The sequence below is a fragment of the Hemitrygon akajei genome, chromosome 1, assembly GCF_048418815.1.
Source record: "Hemitrygon akajei chromosome 1, sHemAka1.3, whole genome shotgun sequence".
NCBI lineage: Eukaryota > Metazoa > Chordata > Chondrichthyes > Myliobatiformes > Dasyatidae > Hemitrygon > Hemitrygon akajei.
The window spans coordinates 61,203,484-61,229,979 of NC_133124.1; the positions used below are offsets into that span (position 1 = coordinate 61,203,484).

The window sequence follows — 26,496 nt, forward strand, 5'->3', positions numbered from 1 at the left end:
TCAGAGGCTTACTATGTGATTGAAGGTTGGTCTGAACATGATATATCGTTTTGATTGCATGTTCTTGTGTGGGGAACAGTTATCAATTGTGAACTCTGAAAGTTTTCTTTTGATTTATATGGGGCGCCGTCCGAAATGATGTCAATGCAAACATGATGTTTCACCTTTTTGGCATTAAGCCTTTTCATCGATGTCTGTGGGCCATGTGTTGTCTCCTAGCTTCAGCACACTCCGAAACTACAAATCGGCGTGGAGTGCAGCGTGCAGTGTTTAATCAATGCATTAAGATACACATACAAACTGTAAAAACGAATAAAATACTCCGCTGCTGGTTAATTTTGTGTCCGCACACCCACGCTCCACAAGACGGCGAGAACGCTCTTCTGCCTCCTGCACCCCACTTGCCACACGATCATAACTATCTATTACCATGTTACAAATAAAACAGTCCGCACACAAAACATGAAATATTTCATGCATTTCGACAGAAGCCGAGTCAGTAACTAAAACGGAATTTCTCTTAGAAATGCATAAGCCGTGTGACAGGTTTACACACGTCTGGACGAGCTGAAAGCCCTGCATTTTGAGAGGCCAGGTGGACAGCCCATGAGAAAGTGCAGAAGGTGAGATGAGTTGCAGCATCTGTCTTCCCCACCTTCCCCTAGACAACGCGCTGCCCCACTGCCTCCCTCCAACCCAGCGGACTGCACCACATGATTCTGAGGGATGCGCAGCCCGGTCTCCAGGAGATGCGCCGATTGCAGCGGCGGCTGCGAGAGCAAGCGGATGTGAAACGCCTGAGCGAAACGTGAAAACGGCTCGACGGACTGGGTGCAGAGCAGATAAATGAAGACGAGCGTTGGTTTTGGGGGGATTTGTGGCCGTGCCATCCATTGAGCGTTGCCGGCAGCAGGTTCTCGCATCACGTGCCTTTGCCTGAGGCTGAGGGAGGGCGCTTCATTACTTCTTCCACCGCCATATTACAAACTTCGCTATTTTTCTCTCTTGAATTTTTCGCGCTTGGTGAGTAGGTTTTTTTTCTATCTGGATTTTTTCGGTGCTTTTTTGTCATTTTAATTCTTTTTTTAAAAGAATCTTTTTAAAGAAAATCGAGCCCAAGAAGCATGGTTTATAAATTCTATTCTGCAGAATAAGTTCTTGCATGCTGTAGAGTGAGAAGTCAGTGACGGCATTGGCAAAAGGAACTGGCTTTATGTGTATATTTTGTAATTTCTTTTTTGTTATTGTCGCCAGTCAAAAATATTTTTAACACGCATGCATAGCCGTAGTTTTTTTAAAAGACAATTCTACTATTGTGCTCATTCTATTTGCAAAGCGTTATTAGTGTATTTTTCCATATCGGTATTGACACAACCTGTGTGCTTCGCTTGGTTGAGCTGAAGTGACAAGCCACAAAAAGCACGACCTGATGCAAGTTTTCATTGTCAACAAAAGTGTTTTGCAGACTTTTCTACATTTTTTAACGAAAAACTTTTCTTGCAGGTTGTTGCTAGAGCACTTTTTTCTTGAAGTCCTTTCCCTAAATGCGTCCATTATTTCATATGGTTGGTTTTTAAAAATTAAACCAAAGAAAGAACAAATTTTGATTTCAGTTGTTAAACTTTTTTTAATCAGTAAAACCCAAAACAAAGTTGTGGATGGCTGTGGAAGGTTTCGGGGGGAAAGTTAAGTGCGTTACTGGTTATATTGTGACAAAGGCACATCAGTTCTTCATGGCCAATATAATGTAACCCTATCACTGTCAGAAAAGATGGGAATAAAATGTTGATAAATAAAGTAAATAACGTGTGTTTCATTTAATGATTTCTTCCGGCTGGTCTGCCTAATGTGTCCATTGCGCTGTAGAGTTATTTCCGTATTTGCGGCATTGCTGCCGAATATTCATTGTGTTTTCAATAAACTGCATCCATGGGAACTTGTGAGATGCTTTCCGATGAAGAGCTTCTGACAACAGTATGGGAGAATCACTGTAAACGGTGCCGCTGCGATGTAAGTAACTGTGGTCTGTCGGCCAAAATGACCGTGACACATTGCGATGCTTGACTTTACCTATATGTGTGTTCGGACGAGAGCCCGTCATCTACAGGAATTGCACGTTTCCATTTTTATCACAAATGATTTCATTGGAAGCAGTGCCGTTCATTGGGCGTTCGGAAGACAGTTTGCCAGTTATTGAGTAAAGGGTATCTATTGAAGAACACTCTTGTCCTGAATTCGATCGTTGTAAGGAATGAGGGTGGCAGGTAAATGGATAATGTCATTTATTAATGCAGAAGTTTGGGAAGTTCTAGCCAAATTCAATATTGTGCAAGCAAAGCGACTGACAAGCATTCTTATCTGTGTGAGGAGGATCTGGCAATGCAGTTCACATCTCCAAAATGTTCTCAGTGAAAGGGAAAATGCTTCCCACTGGTTTTGAGAAACAACATGTTGTAGAAATTAGATCTGACTAGAATGAAAATTGTCCAGATGCATTCTGTTCTTTTTTCAGCAGGTAGCTCTGAAGATTTAATATCAGAGATGCAATCTGCCTTTAAGAACCAATTTCTTTTTTTTTTGATAAGCAATTAACTACTTTAGATTTCTTGACTGGTGAACCATTTTGTCACTAGTGAACCATCTATGTGTGCTGTTTGATGAAGGAGCATACATTGCAGTTGTAATAAGACTGCCAAACACAGATTTGAAATACTTACTGGGAAGGTGCTAACAGTATACTAATGGGTAGAAAGTGTTTAATTATTGAAAGTTTGTCCTTTTTACTTTTTTCAAACATTATCCAATAGTTATATAGAGTCAATTCATATATTGTTAAAAAAGAGAAAATGAATAGAGTTTCAACTGTTAATAATTAGCTTAGCAAAGTTGTTATTTCTTCCAGAATACAATTTAATTTGAGGGCAGCCCTCAACATGATTGATGCCTCAAAAGAGAGTCACAAATGCTTCATTATGACATTTAGTACAAAAGCAGAATGGCAGAAACCTGCTTAAAACATGCTGGAAATACTCTGAACCTCAGAATCTTCCATTCAGAACTCAGTTTCCAGCATTCACTGTATACCGTCTGAATTTATTAAAGCTGCTGAATGTTCTCTTAGCTGAGACGCATCTTGGCTGGCAGTTAATAAAGAGCATTTTTAAACCTGATGATAAAACAACAATCTCGTGATAATTGGCATTGAAACATTATACAAAAATATTAACATAGTAGGATGAACCGCAGTTCCCAAAAAAAAATGGTTCTGTTGGACGTAAAAAGCTCTGTAGCAGGGGCCAGATTTTCAGATACTCCATTTTTAATAGAAACAGGGACAGAGTAGGGCATCCCATTCCGGTGCAGAATGTGTTGGTCTGCTGCCTTCTATTCTTGCCACAAGTGACTGGGTTGCCAGGCCTTGGGAATTTTGGCAGCTGAAAGCAAAGCAAAGATAAGGTAAGTGACTTTTACAGCACTGCTTTGTAAACCAAGAGAAGAGGAGAGTTTACTTCACTATGACAAATTAGTTAGTAAATACTCATCCCACTCTATTCTGTTCCCTCTCAAACCACCATCAACAACATCCTATCTCCTCCCCACCCCCCCAACCAACATCCCAATCTACGCATCTGCTGTTGTACAATTGGTTCGACAGTATAGATATCCCCCGTTACTCGGGGTGAGAGTAGAATTATATCCAATTTGAATTACCTATATTTAATTTCTGCATGAAATTATGAAAAAGTAGTGTCTTAATGCTTTTGTACAACCCAAACTCCTTTGTACAAATCAAGGCCTATACAGACTATTCGATTGGTGATGCACTTGAATGATTTATTTCCCCAACCTGTTCTCCACCCCCCCACCCATATATTATCATTTATTTAGAATTCTGATCATATAAAGTTGGGTAGCAGTGCATTTATCTAGTCTCGTTCTATTATATTTGCATGATGTTAATTTTTGAATATAGATTTATACTTTTTGTCATGAAACTGAATACTAGTGGACTGAGGTCAGGTTCACAAAAGATGAGTGATATCATTTTGAATGTTGCTGCTGGGCATGGGAGTGATAGTAACGAGCAATGAGAATGTTCTGCTTCTGACGATATTAACATTTTCTATATTGATAGTTCAATCAATGAAATATCACCTTTGTAGTTTGTGTTGAATACTGGTTAAACTGCAGTTGATGGGGTGATGAGATGTCAAAAGCTAATTTAACCACAACTAGAAAATGATAAACAGTACCAGGTAATATCAAAATTAAATGTATCAGGAAAAAAAACTTTGATTCTATTTTGAAGTACTGTGCGCCCTTTGTGACTCTGTATCGGGATCTAGGTCATCTGAGGCAGGAGTTGATTTCATGCCATAGCCAACCTTTTTTTAAAGAACTTCATTACAGTTAATGTAAGTGCCACCGGACAGTAGTTATTGACGCAGGTCACCTTATTTTGGGTACTAGTATAATTGATGCCAGAAGTAAGAGATTGAATATGTCCATAAATCCTGCAGCTATTTGGTCGAAACAGGTCCTCAGTATGCCCCTGGACAAGGCAACTTCTACAGATTTGCCCTCTTGAAGGATGCCAGGGCATCAGTCTCAGTGACTGAGATTACGGTATCATTTGACGATGAGGGTGTGTCAAAGGTTTCTGTATTAAAGCATACATAGATACTGAGTTCATCCAGCCATGATGGGTTGTTGCCATTTATGTTAACGGATCTCGCTTTGTAGGAAGTTATATTATGCAAGCCCTGCCAGGGTAGCCAAGTGACCATTTGTGGTTCCAGTTCAGTTTCAAATTGCCTCTGTCCTCCATTGTCCTTCCAGAGGTAAGTACATGGTATCTGGATTTCCTACATAGCTCTGGGTTGCCAGCCTTAAATACCACAGATCTAGTCCTCAGCAAATTTTGAATCAGATCATGCATCCAGGGCTTCTGGTTGGGGAAGACTCAGAATGTTTTGGTGGGTGCACACTTATCCACGCATGTCCTTATAAAGTCACTGGTGATGGCGGTGTATTCAGCTAGGTCCAGTGGTTAATCCTTGAACATGTCTGGACATAATCCTGAACTCAGTCCTCGGCTTCTGCTGTCTAGCTCTTTGTGGTCTCCTTCACCAGTGCAACCCTCATCAGTCTGTGTCTGTCTATGGGCAGAAGAATGGTCAGATTTACAAACGTGCAGGGGTGGGATGGAATGGTAGGCATTCTTGATGGTGGTGTAGCAGTGGTCAAATGCGTTGAGCCCTCTGGTGTTGTAGGTGATTTGTTTTTAGATTAGAAAGCTTTTGACAGGAACAGGCCGTTCGCCCCAACAAGGTTTGCCAAAGTCCTATTTGCATAGTGTGCTAAAATAACTAGCATGTTGATAATCGTCTGACAGAGACTTCTTCAAACAGGGCTGAAGAAAGCTGCCGCAGTGTAACACATGTTGGGGTATGCTGCTTTGTATTACATTGTCATAGGCATTCGTGTGGCATAAATACAATGAAAATTTTGCTTTTTTCAGCAGTGTCACAGTATTTTACCAGACATGGACAAACATAAATTAACATAAAATTTCAGTACTTGGGTGAAAATCGAGCCATAAAGTAAACATAATACGAGTGCAAAACTAAGAGTGAGAACAAATAAAGGAAGCGTTCAGATTTTTCAGGTCAATTGAATCTGCTGGTAGTGGGGAAGAAACTGCTGATGAATCTTAAGGTGTTGTTCTTAAGTCTCCTGTACCTATCACTTGATGGCAGCAGGAGAAGGGCACATGGTTTGACCGGTGAGGGGTTGAGGCGTGATTCCTAGTGATGGATACTGCTTTCTGGAGACATTATTTCTTTAATGATGGAGGTGAGCTGTGACTGATGAAACTAACTGACCCCACCACTATCAGTGTGTGTGTGGAAACCTGATGTTTTTCTTTAATGTTGTTGAGGGGTAGCTTCTGAATGTGTACTTGGTGAGAGCAAAGTATAGCTCCTTAGGCACCACAGCATAGATGTGAGAGAAATGTCAGCGCTGGTTATCCGCTGCCGTGAGTGAAAAGATAACAGAGCTTGACAAATACCGACTGACATAATGGAGTATATTGGTGCTGGATGGTGTGGTCAGTCACATTAAGTTAAGAAACAAAGGGAAGTTATTGTTGTCACAATCACAAAAGGTATAATCTATGACCATTTTAGTACCACATCAGAGACATAAACCTTTGGGGTAAAGGAAGGCACGGAGATCTGGGCAAAGAAGTAGGCACAAGCCTTGAGTGGGGGCCGGTGGTGGCTGCCAATCTATTCAGTCTCAAGATTGGAGGCTGAGGACAGCAAATACTATTAGGCTCACAAGATGAGATACATGTGATTTCTAAACTTTGCATCTAATTCTAGATGCTAATTTGGTGCATGAAGGTGAATTTCATTTTCTGTACCTCTTGCTTAAAGTGGCATGGCAGTGCAGCAGAGAAGACAAGAAGACACGATATCAGAATTAGATAGAACCAACACGTCCAACCACCCAGTTTCAATCGTGACCAATGTGTCTGTGGAGTTTCTACGTTCTCCATGTGATTGCTACGTTTACCCCAGATTCCTTTTGCATCCCAATAACGTGCCAGCTGGCAGTTTAACTGGCTGGTACAAAGTACCCTGCTGTAAATATGTGAAGGGAGAATTGTGTTTGGGGTGGGGGGGTAGATTTAATTGGATGTAAGAGAGAATTGATTGGAAGGCAATAAATGAAGAAATAGGATTGTTCTAGTAAGTAGTGCAGACCTAATGTGCCAGATGGCCTCCTGTATCAGAAGAAAAAAAAATCTAAAATGAGCAACCTAAATTATTTTTTATTCATTTGTTATAGTGGCCAGATCTTGCTGGACACATCCTCCTACCCAAATTTGTTGCTGGAACTTACCTTAACTGGAGAGCTGAGCTTTCTGGGACAATGTGCATAGCAGAAAGGAGATCAGAATCTGATCTGATCAGAATTAGAATCAGAATCAGGTTTAATACCACTGGCATATGTCATGAAATTCATTGCTTTGTGGCAGCAGCACATTGCAATACAGAATAGTAACTATAAATTACAATAAAAACTACTGTATAAAAAAAGCAAAATTTAATTGAATAAGTAGTGTAAAAAGCCAAGAAAAGGCTACTGAGGTAACATTCATGATGGCAGAGGGGAAGAAACTGTTCTTGAAACATTTGAGTGTGTGTTTTCAGGATCCTGTACTTCCTCCCTGATAGTAGCAATGAGAGAAGAGCATATCCTAGGTGACAGGGGCCCTTAATGATGGATGCCTCCTTTTTGAGGCATGACCTTTTAAAGGCTTCCTGGATGCTCGAAAGGATGGTGTCCATGTTGGAGCTGGCTGAGTTTACAACTCTGTGCAGCTTTTGCTGATCCTGTGCAGTGGCCCCTCCATACCAGATGGTGATAGAACCAGTTAGAATGCTCTCCATGGTACATCTGTAGAAATATGCAAGTGTCTTTGGTGACACACCAATCCTCCTTAGACTCCTAATGAGTTATAGCCACTGTCATGCCTTCTTTCTAATTGCATAAATATGTTGGGCCCAGGGATTTAAAACCACTCACACTTTCCACATCTCAATGAGGACTGGAGTGTGTTCCCTTGACTTCCTCATCCTGAAGTCCACATTCAATTACTTGGTCTTACTGACATTGAGTGCAAGGTTGTTGTTGTGACACCACTAAACCAGCTGATCTATCTCACTCCTGTATACCTCCTTGTCACCATTGAAAATCGGTCGTGTCATCAACAAAGTTAGAGATGGCATTTAAGCTGTGCCTAGCCAGACAATTGTTCTAAAACATTTTAAATTTATATGAAACAAAATGCATAAATAATTAAACAATGAAGTAATGTAATTTTGTAAATTTCTTTTTGCCTTCCAATCTTTTGTCCTCTAAACCTTATTGAAATGAATGGGGTTTTGAATTTGGCACCATTTATGACAGTTCAAGAGGCATTTCCCAGAAATCAAACTACAGATGGCGGAAATCTGAAATAATAATAGAAATGTCAGAAACAAGCCGCAGGTCAAGTATCATTTGTGGAAGGAGAAATAGATTTAATGTTTCAGTTCTGTGGGAGGTGGGGAAGAGAAATTTAATGTACAATTTTCAGTTGCAGAGAAAGTGGAGGTAGTATGTGTAGAACAACTGGTATCTTGCTGATAGAGTGAAATTAAATAAGTTAATATAGCAGTTAAAGTTGCTGTTAGAATTATATTATCACTCTTTGTGTAACGTGTTGCTAATAGCAAAGTTGTTAACTATGCACAGTAGACCAGGCTTACTAACAGAAAAGAAAAACTGAGCCAAACTTACGACAAGCAGAAATAAACAGTCATTGTACAGGTAAAAAGTGAGTTATTTAAATTTGGAGAATAGTGATAACTATTTCCAACAGTAGACCTGACCAGTTTCGCTCCACCACTACTCTCCTCCGTCAGGTGGAACTGGTCCTCAAACTCAACGATTTTCCTTTGAACTCCTCCCATTTTATCCAAATCACCATGCAGTATGGGCATACACAACATGAGCCCTAGCACTCCTGCAGTTTGTTGGCTGTGTGGAACAGTCCATGTTCCAAGCCTTCCTTGTTAATGCTCCCCAAATCTTTCTGTGCTACATTGATGACTACATTGATGCTGCTTCATGCACACATGCTGAGCTCGTCAATTTCATTAATTTAAGCTTCCAGCTACCACCTGCCCTTAAATGTACTTTGTTCATTTCAGATGTCTCTCTCCACTTTCTCCATCTCTTTCTCTTTCTCTGGAGACAAACCGTCTACCAATATCACTTATATATAAACCTACCAACTTCCATGGCTATCTTGACTATACATCTTCCCACCTTGCTTCCTATAAAAATACCATTCCCTTTTCTGAGTTCCTTCATCTCCACTGCATTTGTTCCCTGGATGAGGCTTTCCTTTCTAGGACATAAGAGATTCAAAGAACAGGGTTTCCCTTCCTCCATCATTGGTGCTGTACTCAGCTGCTTTTCCATTTCTCGGACATCCTGTTTTCTCCGAAACCTCCACCATCTTCAATGGTATCCTACCAGCAAACACATCTTTATCTTCCCCACCACATTCCACTTTCAGCAGGAATCCCACCCTCTATGATTCCCCTGTTCATTCATCCCTTCCCACTAATCTCCCTTCTGGCATTTATCCCTGCAAGAGGAGAAAGTGCCCCATCGCCCTAATGACCTCCTTCCTCACCTCTATTCAGGGCCCCATAGAGACCTTCCAGGTGAGGCAACATTTCACCTGTGAATCTGTTGTATTCTGTGCTCCCAATGTGGTCTCTTCTATATGGGTGAGACCAGATGTAGACTGGAGGCCAAGCACCTTCATCCAACTGCAAAGGGCAACCATTTTAATTCCAGTACCCATTCCCATTCCAACATGTCACTCCATGGCCTCCTCTTCTGCCCTTTCAGGTGATGTGGTGTAATTCTTGAAGCTTGTATTATGCTCATTGGAACAGTGACGTAACATTTTTGAAGGAGCCCATGGTTGACTGAAACCTGGTGGTCACATCAGTGGAGTTCAAACATTTGTTCTGCAAAATAGTCACCCAACCTGTGTTTGGTCTCTCCAATGTAGACGAGAAAACATGGTGAACACGAGATGCAGTACACTAGATTGGAAATGCATTTGATCAAAGAGATCTTAGAATAGTTTGAAAGTAACAGGTGAAAGCAGAGGTCTTGTCTGTCTTGTGTTGCATATATAAGGGCCAGGAGATAGGAAGTGGTCGGTGATATGACAGGGTGGTCCAAATGGTCACTGAGTGGGCAATTCCCTGCAAAATGCTGAAAGAGTTCGGGAAGGGAATACATGCCGGGTGGTGGAATCTTGCTGGAGCCGGTGGAAATTGCAACGGATAATCTGCAGGTGGAGTCTGAAGGGTTTGAAGCAGTTTTTGCTCTTTCCTGGAGGAGAGTGAGAATAAAGATGAAATGTAGTCAATTCCTCACAGAGTATTCTGAGCAGTGTTGGACCCTTTAGAAAGGATGCGCTGGAACTGGAGAGGATTCAAAGGATGTTCACAAAAATGATTCCAGGATTATATAAGGAGTGTTTGATGGCTCTGGGCCTGTATTCACTGGAATTCAGAAGAATGACGGATGCCCTATTTGAAAGCTATCAAATGGTGAAAGGCTTTAATAGAGTGGATGTGGAGAGGATGTTTCTTATGGTGGGAGTGTCTAAGACCAGAGGACAAAGCCTCAGAATAGAGTGACATCCTTTTAGAATGAAGCTGAGTAGGAATTTCTTCAACAATTTCTTCAGCCAGACAGTGGTGAATCTGTGGAATTCTTTGCCACAGGCAGCTGTGGAGGCCAAGTCTTTGTGTATATTTAAGGCCGAGGTTGTTTGATTCTTGATTGGTCAGGCACGAAGGGATAGGAGGGCTAGGCAGAAGACTGGGGCTGAGAGGAGAAATGGATCAGCCATGATGAATTGATGGAGCAGACTCGATGGGCCAAATGGCCGAATTCTGCTGTTATGTCTTTTGAAATTCAGGCTTTATTCAGTACAGTAGAGAAGAAACCAAGGTGCATATAGATGGGAGGCACCTGTGCAGAATCTGCATCTCATCGATATCTCCCACCTCTGGCTTCGTCTTCTGTGTATTGTTTGACCTATTGAGCCTGTCAGCTATCTATACCTGGCCCAACATATTGATGTATTTACAAAGAAAGCATGACTCGGGCTATATTACATTAGGAGCTGGAGGTGAATTGGTATGTCACAAAGACTCTCACAAATTTCTACAGATGTACTGTGGTGAGCTTTCTAACTGGTTGCATCACTGTCTGGTGTGGAGGGCCCAATGCACAGGATCAGAAAAAGCTGCAGAAAGTTGTAAACTCAGCTGACTCCATCGTGGCAATTAGCCTCCCCAGCGTCAAATACACTTTCAAAAGGCGATGCCTCAAAAAGGCAGGATTCATCGTTAAGGACCTCCATTACTCAGTACCTGCCCTCTTATCATTGCTACCATCATGAGGAGGTACATGAGCCTGAAGACACACACACACATTTCAGGAACAGCTTCTTACCCACCGCCATCAGATTAATGAATGGACAATGAACCCCTGGACACTCAAGAGTATTTTCCCTCACCTTTTGCATTTATTTAATTTGTATATTTATATTTATTATAATATATTGTTTTGTTGCAATGCACTGTTGTCACAGAATAACAAATTTCACGATTCATCCCAGTGATATTAAATTTGATACTGATTCTTGCAGCTTTGCTATCGGGGACACATAACACAAAGAAGCATGCTCTGATTCTAACTGACAGTGAGTCACTCGGACTCCATTTATCAGAGGTATTCTCTTTCTGTGGTCATCTCTTGCTCAACTTCTCTGCTACTGAAACTAATTTGCTTTCTCTCTTTCCCAGTCCTAACAAAATTCTTGGGCCAGTAATGTTAACCCTTTCTCTTTCCGAAAGGAACTGAGTTTCACTGATGGATTCCATGCAGGACCTACTGCAATTTCAACAGGTGATTGCAGCAGTCATAGTTCATGCTACCTAATCTGTTAAAAAAATATAAAAACACGAAAGATTCTGCAGATGCTGGAAATCCAGAGCAATATACAGAAAATGCTGGAGGAACTCAGCAGGTCAGGCAGCATCTATGAAGAGGAATAAACAGTTGAAGCTTCATGCTAACTAAGGCTCTTCATCAGGACTGAAAAAGGAGTTGGAAGAAGCCAGAGGAAGTAGGTGGAGAAGGGGAAGAAGTTGAAGCTGACAAGTGATAGTGAAATCAGGTGAGGGAGAAGGTGGATGGATGGGCAAGGAAAGATGAAGTAAGAAGCTGGAGAGGTGGGAGGTGGAAGAGGTAAAGGCTGAAAAAGGAATCTGACAGGTGAAAACAATGGACCATGGGAGAAAGAAATGGAAGAGGAGAAGGGGAGGATAGCTGGTGGCGTGTAATTTGACTTCACAATCCCATTCTCACATGTCATCAAAGGTTATGGGGAGAAAGCTAGGAACTGGGGTTGATGAGGAGAAAAAAAGGATCAGCCATGATTGAATGGTGGGACAGACTCAATGGGCCAGGTGGCCTAATCTGCTCTCATGTCTTGTGTCGGTCCACTACTACTGTAATGAGGCCACACTCAGATTGGAGGAGCAACACGTTATATTCCATCTGATCTTAATGATCTTTAACTGACAGTAATTTTCCCCCTCCCCCTCTCTGTCTTTTTCCATTTTCCTCCTTCTGTCTCCCTCTTGCCCCTTGTCATTTCCATACTTGCTCCCTCTGGAGCCCCTCCTTCAGCACTTTGTGTGCATTGCTCATGATAAAAATCTTGTGTTGAGCAACTGGAAATTTATTAATGATTCAAGGTACATTTCTTACCAAAGTATATATGCAGTATCCATCCTGGAATTCATCTTCCTGCAGAGTCACAAGACAAACACCATGGAACCCTTTCAAAGAAAGCACCAAACACCCAAAGCACAAAAAAGAACAAATTGTGCAAAAGGCAAAAATAAATGTGAGAGTAACACACAGAATATTAAACATCAAGCTATAGGGTCCTTGAAATAGTAAGGGAATGTTCAGTTTTGTTCAGTTCAATTCAATTTAGCGCTCTGTCGTTCACTGACCAGGCTGCAGAGCCAGTCCAGCCTGATCAAAATCATGCAAAGTAGCAATTTAAGAAATGGAGTAACCAGAAATCAGAAACATAAATAACATGAGCTCAAAGTTCTCTAAAAATGAGTGAAATTCACAAAGCACGCTGAATAAACCTTGTCGGAGACTCCAGCACTTTACTCTGGTTGCAGCGAGCAAAAGGGAAAGGGAGACCAATCAAACACAAGTGGAGGGCGCTGAACACTCTCTTGCTTTCTGCCCTCATCCTCGTTAACTCTCATTGATTACTTTTAATAAGTAATTAAATGTACAAATAGGATATGCTATTGGAGTTGAGTACATTGTGTTAGACAGTAGTGTAACACTGCTCCAATTGGTGTTGGAATTGAGTTCAGCCTGATGAAATAGAAGGTTTCTGTTAATAGTTTGCAAGATTACAACTTTGGGAAGCTCAGTTCAAACCTAATGAGCATGAGCTCACAGTACAGTATCTTACTTATTTGGCCATTAGTTTTTAAATTGAAGAGTAAGAGGAAAGCTTGCTGTATTAGCGTTAAACTGAGACTGTAACTGACACATTGCTGGAACAGAGGAGTGGGTTCCTTACTTGGTGTGGTAATGCAAGTCTGGAGGAAAATGAAAACTTTTTTAGTGACAGTTACCTCTGAGAACAAAAGTATCATGGACTTAAGCTACAACATGAACTCAGTGCATTTGACAACTCAAGGCGTATAAATAACAACGTAATGTCATTAAATGTACTCTTTAACATAATAGACATGTTATGTTCCTGAATTTGATTCTTAAGTATGTGAGAGAACAAAAATAATCCAGGACAATATTTAATTCTGTAGTATTGTATCATGATGATTTGCGTTTCATTCTGTTTAAATTTGTGGGGGCAGAAAATTGGAAAAATAGTTACTTGTTAAAAGGAAACAAAGCCTTTGTCAAATACAGACTTAAGCAGAGGTAGGAGACTTGCTCATTGCCTACACAGAGTGGCTATATGTTTTCCAGGATTGCCAGAATGCCTTTCAGAAGCTGGCAGCACTCCATGAATCCATGCAATGCAAGAACTGCAATACAAATGGAACCCCTGATGCTGTTTTTATGGAGTGACAGATTAGTGAGTTTCTCAACACAAAATGAAAATCAGAACAACTTGACGCTGAAAATCTAAAATAAAAACTTTTCAAGACCAAAATCCTTTGTCAGAATATTTAGATGCTGCCTGACCAGTTGACTCTACCTTGCATTTCCTATCTTTCCTCCCTTCAATAAACATCTGGACATATGACAGGCAAGGAGAATCAGAAATCTGTGTGGCACTGTTACCTTAGTGCTCAACATTGACTGACCGTGCTCCACCACCCTCTTCCCATCATTTTCCTTAAAACCCCAACAAAACTTGTTTTGTTATTTTAACTCCATATTTCCCTTCCTATATCATTAATGTTCATTATTTTAGTATTTTTATCAATTTAAAAATATCCAAGTGCTTCATTTATCACTTTCAGTATCTTACCTGCTCTGACCCATTTTTGAGTTGATGTGAGCCAGTTTTTAGATTATATCAATTAACAAAAAAATCTCCAAATTCAGAAAAAAATTGCTGAAGAATTAATTGAAGCTAATTATTTGAATAAATTCCCCAGTAAAGAAGTATGGAATAATTGGGTATATTATGTTACCCATAAAAATTACTGTGGTGTAATAAATAGTCTGCCTTGCAGCATGGGTTAATGTCTGATTGTGCTTTGCTACACTTCAAATGGAAAGATTTCAGTACAAATTTGTTAATGAGAATGGGTGTAGCACATATTAGGGATTAAGAAGTTTTGTGATGATTTTTGCTTATATTTTAGGATGATGGTTCACAATCAATCTGAAACCAGTAGGATCCTAGTCATGCACATGCTTGTGAAAGCTAATGTAATGTTTTAAGTGTCTACTTTCTTAAAATATTGAGGTAAGACTTGCCTAAGGGTATAAAGTGCTCAAAAGATCAAATACCATGCCCAAACATTTTTTATGCCTTGGTTGGTACAGCACTGTAGTTGCATTCTCTGTGATGTTAAACTAAATAAGATATGAGAAGTCTGCACCACACTATGTTTCTGAGAATTATCGACGTCACATTGAAGTTATTCATTCATCTTACACTTTTACAGACATAATTTCTAAGTAGAATAAATCCTTTGAATATAAGAATTATATATTATTTGCTTAGTCTACTTTAATTTGTAGATATTGATACAGTTGTCATGGCAACCTTTCTAGACTACATGGTTGGCACATATGGTATACAATGCCTTGAAAAAATATTCAGCACCAAACCCTTTGCCCATATAAATGGTACAACCAGGGGTTTTGATCAATTTAACTGAGAGTAAAGCCCAAAAACCTGCGTCATCCCGCTTTGCTCAGTACTTAATTGAACTACCTCTCGCAGCTACTATAGCCAGTAGTCTTTTTGGATAAATCTCTATTAGCTTTGCACAAGATGATGAAAAAAGATTTACCCATTCCTCCTAACAAAATTGCTCAAGCTGTGCCAGGTTAGTTGAGGAGTAGTAGTGGGCATAATCTTGAGCTATTGCCAGAGTTATTCGATCAGGTTAAGTAAGGGACTCTGACTGGTTTACTCAAGAACAGCAATTTTCTTCATTTGAAGCCACTCCATGGTTGCTCTGGCTTTGAGTCTTTGTCCTGCTGAAAGATGAATTTCCTCTCCAGTTTAAACTTTCTGGCAGAGGCTGGCAAATTTTTATCCAGGATCTCTCTGTATTTAACAGCATTCCACTTCCCATCAATCTTGACCAGATTTCCAGCCCCTGCTCCTGGAAAAACATCCCCATAGCATGATGCTACCTCCACCATACTTTACAGTAGGGATGCCGTTGCCTGGCTGATACGCAGTTTTAGATTTACGCCACACATAGCGCTTAATGTTGAGGTCAAAAAGTTCCACTTTAGTCTTATCCAACCACAAGACCTTCTTCCCACATCTTTACAGTATCTTCTAAGTGGTGCTTTGCCAAGCCTTTACAGGCAAGGATATGTTTTTTTTTAGCCAGGGTTTCTTCCTGGCCACTCTTCCATAAATGCCCTTTTTGTGCAAGACCTTAGAGATTGTGGAGCCATAAATTTCATCTTCAGTTGACTTCTGCAGCTTACTCAGAGAGACTGTTGGTGTCACAATAGCTTCTCTTAAAAAGGTTTTAAAGTACATTTGTTATCAAAGTATGTAAAATTATATAACCTTGAGATATGTCTGCTTACACGTAGCCACAAAGCAAGAAATCCAAAACAACCCAAATAAAAAAGAAGAAAGAGCAAGACCCAATACACAGAAAGAGTAAAAACACAGATCATTCAAACGATAGGAGCAGGCAACAGCGTTTTGAACCACATTGAGTCCATAGCCCTGAATCCCAGAGTAGGCCCAAAGCTTTGGTCTCAGTTCTTTGGATTAACAGGACAACACAGACACAAAGCCCAGGAGTCAAAGCCAAAGCGCCAAGGAGACAGGTGTGAACATCATGGGAGACCAAACAAAATTGGCCTGACCCTCGCCTCTGTTCCTGATGCCCTACCTTTCCATTCTATCTAGGCTGGCGTTTAAATTGTCCAAACACTGTATCATACTGCTCATTCTTCTCTGGTGACTAAGTTTAGAGTGGTAACGTGACCTAGTCAGTGTGGCTCTTGTTTTGTGTTTTTTCTACTTTTTCATGATGGACTGCACTGAGCTCAGAGGTATATTCAGTGCCTTTGAGATGATGTTCTACCCAGTGCTTCTCTACTATCATTTCTCTGACTTGTCTTCAATGCGCTTTTGTTTTCATTTTGGTTTGGTCTGTTGAAAATCGCTCATAATTAATACAGAGAAATTAATTCATTGAAAAAAGGTAACTCTCCAATTTTCTACATCAACAGATTGGGTGAGTTGGTCAGGTAATATACAGTGTTGCACCCGAGGAAAGTTAACATATTAATTACAAAGGGTATGAATACTTTTTCAGCCTCACTATGTTCTTTTTTCATTAACTTGTTGACAGGTTTTGGAATTTTTCTTTCAATTTGACATGATCCATAATGTTTTGTAGATTACCTCAAAAATTCTACTTCAATATATCATAAATTTAGAAAATGAGACTGCAAAATGTGAAAATAGTTGTGGGGGCTGTATATTTTTTCAAGCCACTGTATGAATCTATATAAATGTAGCAAGTACTTATCTGGAAATATAGTTATGAAGATCAGTGTTTCACATTTCTGTTGACAATGCTTTTTCAGAAGCAGCAATATTGATTTTAAAGCATGAAGCTTTTCTATTTTAAGTGGCCATTTGTAAAGGATTCTACACTAATACTGATCTTTTTTTTTGAATTTTCACTTGTGTAATTAACATTGCTGAAATGTATTTACCAACAGAAGATTTTCTGGATAAACCTTAACTCTGACCAGCTGTTGTAAACAGAGCTTGGAAATGTTGCACAAGTGTGGAATTGTGAAACTGATTTTTCATGTGGATCAAACTTGTTTATGTTTGAGTTTCATCTCAAATGTCAGCACCCAGGGGTGGAGGAGTAAACTCAATCCCTTCATATCAATATTATATAGCATCTGTTTGCATATGGTCTTTTGATGTAGTTTCCAAATGGAAATTTGTCAAACTTGTACTTTTCCAAATACACCACACTGAGATAGCAGATAATGAAGCAAACAGAATTGGACATGCTGGAAGTCTCATATCTCAATCAGAACGTGATGGGCTTTCTCAGTAGATTAAGTATCCGTAGAAAGAGAAATAGAGTTAAGCATTTACCTTGAAAACCCTTCAACCTGAAATTATAAATGTTTCTCTCTGTCCAACATGTATTCAGCTGACAATATAGGAAGTAAGTGTTGTTTCAAAATAATTGGAATATTGATAATTATGTGAGGAGAAAATTGTTGTGAAGAAGAATGGGTGAAGGGATCTGACGTGGGGTTTGGATCAAAGCAGAAGTTTTGGTTAGGAACTCATCTTACGGAATTGCTGTGTGGCTACCTTTCTTGCATTGATCAAACCCAGAAAACTGAATGTCCACTTTACTTACCTATTTCTGAATGTGCAGTCAGGGCATCTGGAGGCAGACCTTTAACACTCCACCAAACTCATCTGAAACTGAAGATGGCCCTTTTTCATGAAATTCATGCAAATGCCACTTAGCTTATTTTAGTTTAGCTTTTTCTGTAGCTTTAAAATAGGTGCATACACATACACAAGAAGCAAAAACAATAGGGAGACTATATTTACTGTTTAAATGTGCTGGCTATTAGAGTTCACTTTGATAAATTGCAGAGCAGCAGCTGGCATTTTGTATTGAAACTTTTAGCAGGTCTTTGATAATACAGATTGAGATGCCATTGTGGTTGTAGAGGAAGCAAATGAACACTAAGGTATAAGCATCTTTAGATTGACCGCTGCAGTGAGAAGAGTCAAAAGATAGAAGCTCCCTTGATATTTTTCCCCACTTCAGTGCATGTATGAGAACTGTATTAGTTCAGTGCAGCAAGGATTTGTATGTGAGAATACTTCTGTCTACCTGAGAGATCATGGTAGTTTTACAGCCAGTGGTGTGGCAAACACTGCTGGTTAACATGACGGTGTACTCACCCTTCCATACTGCTTTGCATGGCACTGCTGTTCATTTTGATTCTTCCATGCTGTACCAGGTGACGTTAATCAATACACGTCTGTATCTTTGTGCTTCATATCAGAACCTGTGATTTCCCTTCTGCATACAAGAAAATACAGTCCATCCCTAGGTAATGAATGACTTCTGTCTTTTTACTACTCATGTATATGAAGGATGTTAGAAATAAAGTTTCTTAATTTGTAAACATTTAAGAGTTAATTTTGCTCATAAATCTGAAAATAGACAATATGAGGCTTGATTTAGTTGAGCAGAGCTGGGAATGTTGAGCACACTCACTTGCTCACTTATTGAGTGACTGTGGAAGGCTAGTGGCTGCTCTTCCTGCATCTGCTCTCACTCCCATCACACTGATCCTCTGGCGCACATTGTTCGTTTTTGACACGTGAATAGATCAGGTTAAAAAATGCTCTTGGAAACTACCTGTATGGGAGCTTGTTTGTATGTACAAGTTTCCATAAGATGGGTATTCATAACCCAGGAATGACTTGCACTGTAGCTTCTGGGAAGTGAAAATCTGCAGATGCTGGAAGCACTCAGCAGGTCAGGCAGCATCAACGGGAAGAATTTTTGGTCAGAGATCGTCAGCACCACTAATCACTGTTTGTCAAAAAAGAGAGATTGGTTACCCTTTTATATAGGCAACTTGGAAGCTACTTTGGGGTACTCATAAAGCAAAGTAAATGAAAATGCAAATTCTGCTCGGCCGAAACGTCGACTTTCCAAAGATGCTGCCTGGCCTGCTGAGTTCCTCCAACATTTTGTATTGCAAAAATCAAGTCCTAAAGGGACAGGTTTTAGGGCAGAATATAAGTTGTCACCAGGTTCTGTAAGGGTTCCATTCCTGAGGACTGTCAACACATGATATCCCCATAAGTCAAAAATATACTTTTTCTAAAGAAACCCATGTTATATAATTCTACAAACACTTGTTATAGTTCTCTTATTTCATTAAAAATCACCATATTGCTACCCATATGAAAGTAATAGAATATACAGACAACTTCCATGTTGCACCCATATGGGAACAAATTCATTTGTACAGAATTCATAAATCACAACCAAAATAATTAAGATACTGAATAAAAGTTACTCTTTCAGAATTTATGTGGGGAAAGAAAAAACAGTAAATTTTTTCAACATGTGTTTAGTGACGTGCAGATGACGCACCTCTGCATTTCTAAAATTCAAAACATAGACTGTTTATTGGGTGTGTGTCTTCTAATGTTATTAAATTTAAACAAGAACTTGTCTTGGAGGGAATAAAGCCTGTTTACTATAACCTCCCCACAGTAATCAGATACCATTGTCCATAAAGAATCTGCTCTAATAGTTTCACTACAGGAGAGTTGCTTTGGAAATTGACATGTGATTGCTTCTACTGATATCTGTGCACAATATACACTACATCCACTGATACTTCAGGTTCATTGAAACCAGCCATTGCGCGTGGGTTATCCTGATTCGATTCCATTGTAACTGGGCAGTGGAAGGCAATAAAGTTCATGTCAATTTGTCCTCGCCAATATAATTCCGTACAAAACTTGTGGTCAAAATCAACTAATGCACTTGTGAAACAGAACTGGCAGCCAGTCTATATTATGAAACATTGCAGTTATTACTAGCATGAAAAATGCATGGGAAAAATTTGCATAAAGTTGGACTTATGTAGGTCGAGTCCTTGGCAACCTAGGGAACCCCTGCACCAGAATGTAGGGCCTTGTCCACTGAAAATATGGCCAGCAATAGTAGAGGAATCAAGTCAAGGACTACCAAGAGGAAAAAAAATGAAAGTAGTAGATGTCTTGGACTGTAGAGCAAGACAAAACCATGGGGTCAAGGCATCGAAAATATGGTGATCATTTAAAATTTAAGGTATTGCCCAACTAGAAGCTATTACAGGTTAGCAAAAAGAAGGAGCAATGAGGGAATAGAATCTGAGTTAGGACAGGGTGTGGGAAAGCCTTGTCTATGGACAGTATGATCTGAGTTAGGACAGGGTGTGGGAAAGTCTTGTCTATGGACAATACAATCTGAGTTAGGACAGGGTGTGGGAAAGCCTTGTCTATGGACAATACAATCTGAGTTAGGACAGGGTGTGGGAAAGTCTTGTCTATGGACAATACAATCTGAGTTAGGACAGGGTGTGGGAAAGTCTTGTCTATGGACAATACAATCTGAGTTAGGACAGGGTGTGGGAAAGCCTTGTCTATGGACAATACAATCTGAGTTAGGACAGGGTGTGGGAAAGCCTTGTCTATGGACAGTATGATCTGAGTTAGGACAGGGTGTGGGAAAGCCTTGTCTATGGACAGTACAATCTGAGTTAGGACAGGGTGTGGGAAAGCCTTGTCTATGGACATACAATCTGAGTTAGGACAGGGTGTGGGAAAGCCTCGTCTATGGACATACAATCTGAGTTAGGACAGGGTGTGGGAAAGCCTCATCTTTGGACAATACAATCTGAGTTAGGACAGGGTGTGGGAAAGCCTTGTCTATGGACAATACAATCTGAGTTAGGACAGGGTGTGGGAAAGCCTTGTCTATGGACAGTACGATCTGAGTTAGGACAGGGTGTGGGAAAGCCTTGTCTATGGACAAAACAATCTGAGTTAGGACAGGGTGTGAGAAAGCCTTGTCTATGGACAATACAATCTGAGTTAGGACAGGGTGTGGGAAAGCCTTGTCTATGGACAGTATGATCTGAGTTAGGACAGGGTGTGGGAAAGCCTTGTCTATGGACAATACAATCTGAGTTAGGACAGGGTGTGGGAAAGCCTTGTCTATGGACAGTATGATCTGAGTTAGGACAGGGTGTGGGAAAGCCTTGTCTATGGACAGTACGATCTGAGTTAGGACAGGGTGTGGGAAAGCCTTGTCTATGGACAATACAATCTGAGTTAGGACAGGGTGTGGGAAAGTCTTGTCTATGGACAATACAATCTGAGTTAGGACAGGGTGTGGGAAAGTCTTGTCTATGGACAATACAATCTGAGTTAGGACAGGGTGTGGGAAAGCCTTGTCTATGGACAATACAATAAAAGTGGTATTGTTTAGATGCAGCAAAGATGTGGTTTAGGTTTTAGCAGCTTATGAGATGAGGTAGTAAGAGACTAATGCTAAAGAAATGATACTATGATATCCTCATTGAAGTAATGCATGAACTGATTGTTAAGAACAGATGAATGATTTTAATGAGGAACTTTGACAATGTTGCTAGAAGCAACATTTCTGTTCAGGCTTCAAAATGAAGCATTTGCTTTTGTTACACATTTAACTTCATTTCTTGGTATTATAGATATGAGCAGCTCTTTTGTCATCTCAGACAGTCCCCTGTGATTGTGGATGACTTATTTTCACTCTACACCTGTGGTTTCTGGGTTTTGAGGTTACTGATATGGCCAATGTAGCACCTGCTTACTCTGCTACAGATGGAACCAGACTGGCAGGAAGATTGTTGGTGAGGTTCTGTACACGTGTGTTTTATGCTGTACTTCGACATTGTCCTGTTACGTGAACTTGAAGTACACTGTGCTATTCTAAAAGCTGGTTCGCTATTCTGAACAGTGATGGACGCAAAATTCCTATGTTTGTTGTGTGAATTAAACTCCATTTGCCAATCCTTAACACACTTACTCAACTGATCAAGGTCCCAATGTATCTCCTGATTACTATCTTCACAGGCAATGTAAGATTCCTGATTAGCCGTGATTTTAGTGCTAGCATAGAGATCTTTTCTTTAAAAACATCTTTTTCTCTGTTGGTTGAAGCTGTACTGAAATACTGATGGTAATGATGAATGTCTTCACTTAAGGCTTGGATATTAGGTTGTAAGAATTAGTTTACAATTTTCAGCATCTCTTCATGGACCTTCATGCTGGTTTTCATTTAGCAGAAGAATTAATCCTGCCTTATGCTTCACAAATTGAGTTGACAGCAATATTAATGATTTGGAAGAGAATTTATATGACCTAATTAGTAAGTTCACCAATGACACCAAAGGAGTGTAGTTGACAGTCAAGAGGGTTATCTGATCTAGATCTACTGGGGAAAGTATGCCAGCACAGAGTACACAATCCCTAAATAACAGTTTGAGTTACTGTTGGGATGGAGGATCTAGCAGAGGAAAGCCACAGTGGTCAGGACTCTGGCATTGAGTCTGGCTCCGTGGCTCAGAAGGGAAGAGATGGGGAGAAGAGGTGAGTTGTACTGATAGTGCATTCATTGCTTAGGGGAACAGACAGGAGGTTCTGTGTATGAGAACGAGATTCACGGATTATATGCTTCCTCCCGAATGCTAGGGTTAGGGTCATCTCTGACAAGTCTACAATATTTTTTAGTGGGAGGGTGAGCAACCACAGGTCATCGTCGTCCATGTCAGTACCAATGTCACCGTAGGAAGTGTGACGAGGTCCTGCAAAGTGAGTTCAAAGAGTTAGGTGCTCGGTTAAAGGACAGGACCTCCAGGTTTAGAGTCATCGAGAAGTACAGCACAGAAAAAGACTCTTCGACCCATCTAGTCCATGACAAAACTATTTAAACAACTCACTCCCAGCAACCTGCACCGGAACCATTTTCCTCCATACCTCTACTGTCCATGTACCTATCCAAACTTCTCTTAAATGTTGAAATCAGGCGTATATGCACCACTTGTACTGGCAGTTCATTCCACACTCTCACAGCACTCTGAATGAAGAAGTTCCCCTTAAACTTCTCACATTTCACCTTAGCCTATAACCTCTGGTTGTAGTCCCACCCAACCTCAGTGGAAAAAGCCTGTTTGCATTTACCTTATCTATACACCTCATAATGTTGTATACCTCTATCAAATCTCCTCTCAATCTTCTACATTCTAAAGATTATAGTCCTAACGTATTCAGTCTTTCCCTATAACTCAGGTGCTCCAGACCCAGCAACATCCTTGTGAATTTTCTCTGCACTTTCTCAACCTTGTTTACATCTTTGCTGTAGGTAGGTGACCAAAACTGCACACAGTACTTCAAATTAGGCCTCACCAACATCTTGTACAACTTCAACATAACATCCCATTCTCATACATTGAGGGCCAATGCGCCAGAAGTTTTCTATATGACCCCATCAGCCTGTGACATTAATTTCAACTAATTATATACCTGTATTCCCAGATTCCTTTGTTCTATTGCACTCCTCAGTGCCCTACCGTTCACCACGTGAGACCACTGGTTGGTCCTACCAAAGTGCAAAATCTCAGACTTGTCTGCATTAAATTCCATCTGCCATTTTCAGCCCATTTTTGCCGCTGACGCAGATCCCTCTGCATAGCATGATTTCCTTCCTCACTGGCCATTACACACCCAATCTTCTTGTTATCTGCAAATTTGCTGATTCAGTTAACCACATTATCATCCAGATAGATGGCAAACAGCAAAAGAGCCAGCCCAGATGCCTGTGGCATCTTGCTATCTATGAATCATTGCTGAGTCCTAATTTGGAGTATCGTGTGCAATTCTAGTCACCTACTTATAGGAATGATGTTAATGAGATTGGGAAAAATGCTGAGAAAATTTACAAGAATGTTGCCAGGAAGACCTGAGTTACTGGGAAAGGTTGAATAGATTGGGACTTTATTCCCTGGAATGTAGGAGACTGCGGGGATATTTGATAGAGGTATACAAAATTATGAGGCTATACATAGAGGGAATGCAAGCAGGCTTTTTCCATTGGGGTTGGGTGTGACATAACTAAAGCTCATGGGATAAGGATGAAAGGAGAAATGTTTAAGGGGAACATGAGGGGGAACTTCTCTCAGGGTATGGTGAGAGTGTGGAACGAGCTGCCAATGGAAGTGGTGGGTGTGGGTTAGATTTCAACACTTAAGAGAAATTTGGATTGCTACATGGATTGGAAGGGTATTGAGGGCTATGGCCATGGTTCACATAAATGGAACTAGGCAGATTAGTAGTTCAAACTGGACTAAATGAGCTGTAAGACCTGTATCTGTGCTGTAGCGTTCTATAATTCTATGGGCATGGGAATGACAGCTAGAATGTAAATTAGACAAGTTTGACTTGGCAAGTTAAACCAGGGCAGCACATACACAGTGAATGACAGGTCCAGGAGAGTGGTATTGAACAGAGGAACCTTGTGACATACTTCACTGAAAGTGGCACATGGGTAGACAGGATGGTGAAGAAGGTGTATGATATGCCTGCCTTTATTGGCTGAGATACTGAATGCATTTTTAGATGTCATATTACAGTTTCAGTTCGGCTGCACTTTGAATATTGCATGCAGATCTGGTTGTTATGCTATTGGAAGGATGGAATTATGTTAAAGTATATAGAAAAGAGTTACTGAAATAATGTCTGGATTGGAAGCTTGAGTTAAAAGAGAGACAAAAGAGGCTAAGACGAAAGAGGAAACACGAGGAAATCTGCAGATGCTGGAAATTCAAACAACAACACACACAAAATGCTGGTGGAACACAGCAGGCCAGGCAGCATCTATAAGGAGAAGCACTGTCGACGTTTCGGGCCGAGACCCTTCGTCAGGACTAACTGAAAGGAACGATACTAAGAGATTTGAAAGTAGTGGGGGGAGGGGGAAATGCAAAATGATAGGAGAAGACCGGAGGAGGTGGGATGAAGCTAAGAGCTGGAAAGGTGATTGACGAAAGTGATACAGAGCTGGAGAAGGGAAAGGATCATGGGACGGGAGGCCTTGGGAGAAAGAAGGGGGGGGGGAGCACCAGAGGGAGATGGAGAACAGGCAGAGTGATGGGCAGAGAGAGAGAAAAAAACCAAACAACTAAATATGTCAGGGATGGGGTAAGAAGGGGAGGAGGGGCATTAACGGAAGTTAGAGAAGTCAATGTTCATGCCATCAGGTTGGAGGCTACCCAGCCGGTATATAAGGTGGTGTTCCTCCAACCTGAGTGTGGCTTCATCTTGACAGTAGAGGAGGCCATGGATAGACATATCAGAATGGGAATGGGACGTGGAATTAAAATGTGTGGCCACTGGGAGATCCTGCTTTCTCTGGTGAACAGAGTGTAGGTGTTCAGCAAAACGGTCTCCAAGTCTGTGTTGGGCCTCACCAATATATAAAAGGCCATATCGGGAGCACTGGACGCAGTATACCACACCAGCCGACTCACAGGTGAAGTGTCGCCTCACCTGGAAGGACTGTCTGGGGCCCTGAATGGCCTGTTCTCCATCTCCCTCTGGTGCTTCCCCCCTCCCCCTTTCTTTCTCCCGAGGCCTCCCGTCCCATGATCCTTTCCCTTCTCCAGCTCTGTATCACTTTCGCCAATCACCTCTCCAGCTCTTAGCTTCATCCCACCCCCTCCGGTCTTCTCCTATCATTTCGCATTTCCCCCTCCCCCCACTACTTTCAAATCTCTTAGTATCTTTCCTTTCTCGGCCCGAAACTTCAACAGTGCTTCTCCTTATAGATGCTGCTTGGCCTGCTGTGTTCCTCCAGCATTTTGTGTGTGCTGTAAGATGAAAGAGGTTTTCCCTGATGCGAAGGATGGTAAGGTGTGAAGTTTTAGAGATTTAGAAAACTATAAGAAGCGTATATAGTCACAATCTTTTGCCCAAATTAGAAGGCTCTATAATTAGAAAGCACAGGTTTACACTGAGAGGGTAAGAATTTTTTTTTGTAATTTATTTTTTATTGAAGTTCATCATCAAACAAACATTTCCATAAGATGTATTTCAGACATTGTACATAGATATATATATCACAAATCTCCACAAAGTATTTATCTGAGGTATACACTTATAGAAAAGAGCGGAAAGAAAAAACCAGCAGAAGGAAAAAACTATGAACAAGTAGGGAGTGATCTTTTTTTTACGACATATTCATTGATTTGTGAGAATAAAATCAGGCCTATGAGGCATTATGTAGTTAAACCATTTTTCCCAGTATGAATCAAACCACTGTTGCGTTGGGGAAAAATAACCTGCCCCCAGATCCTATTTAAATTCTTAACCTCGCATCTGTTAATCATGAGAGAGGGTAAGAATTTAAATGGGATCTGGGGGCAGGTTATTTTTCCCCAACGGAATAGTAGTTATATGGAATGAGCTGCCAGAGGAGTTAGTAGAGGTGAGTGTACTTACAATGTTTAAAA

The 26,496-nt window shown here is 40.6% G+C and overlaps 1 protein-coding gene across 5 annotated transcripts in view; it reads left to right on the forward strand.

The window, feature by feature from the left end:
- Window positions 1–753: 753 nt before the first annotated feature.
- Window positions 754–26,496, forward strand: part of LOC140726975 (RNA-binding Raly-like protein) — a 946,129-nt gene continuing 920,386 nt past the window's right edge. For 2 of the 5 annotated variants that reach the window (XM_073044065.1, XM_073044075.1), the window contains exon 1: window positions 754–1,023. The gene's annotated coding sequence lies outside the window, so the exon portion shown is untranslated. The remainder of the gene's footprint in view (window positions 1,024–26,496) is intronic. The other 3 variants (XM_073044047.1, XM_073044055.1, XM_073044104.1) reach the window with 2 other exon arrangements.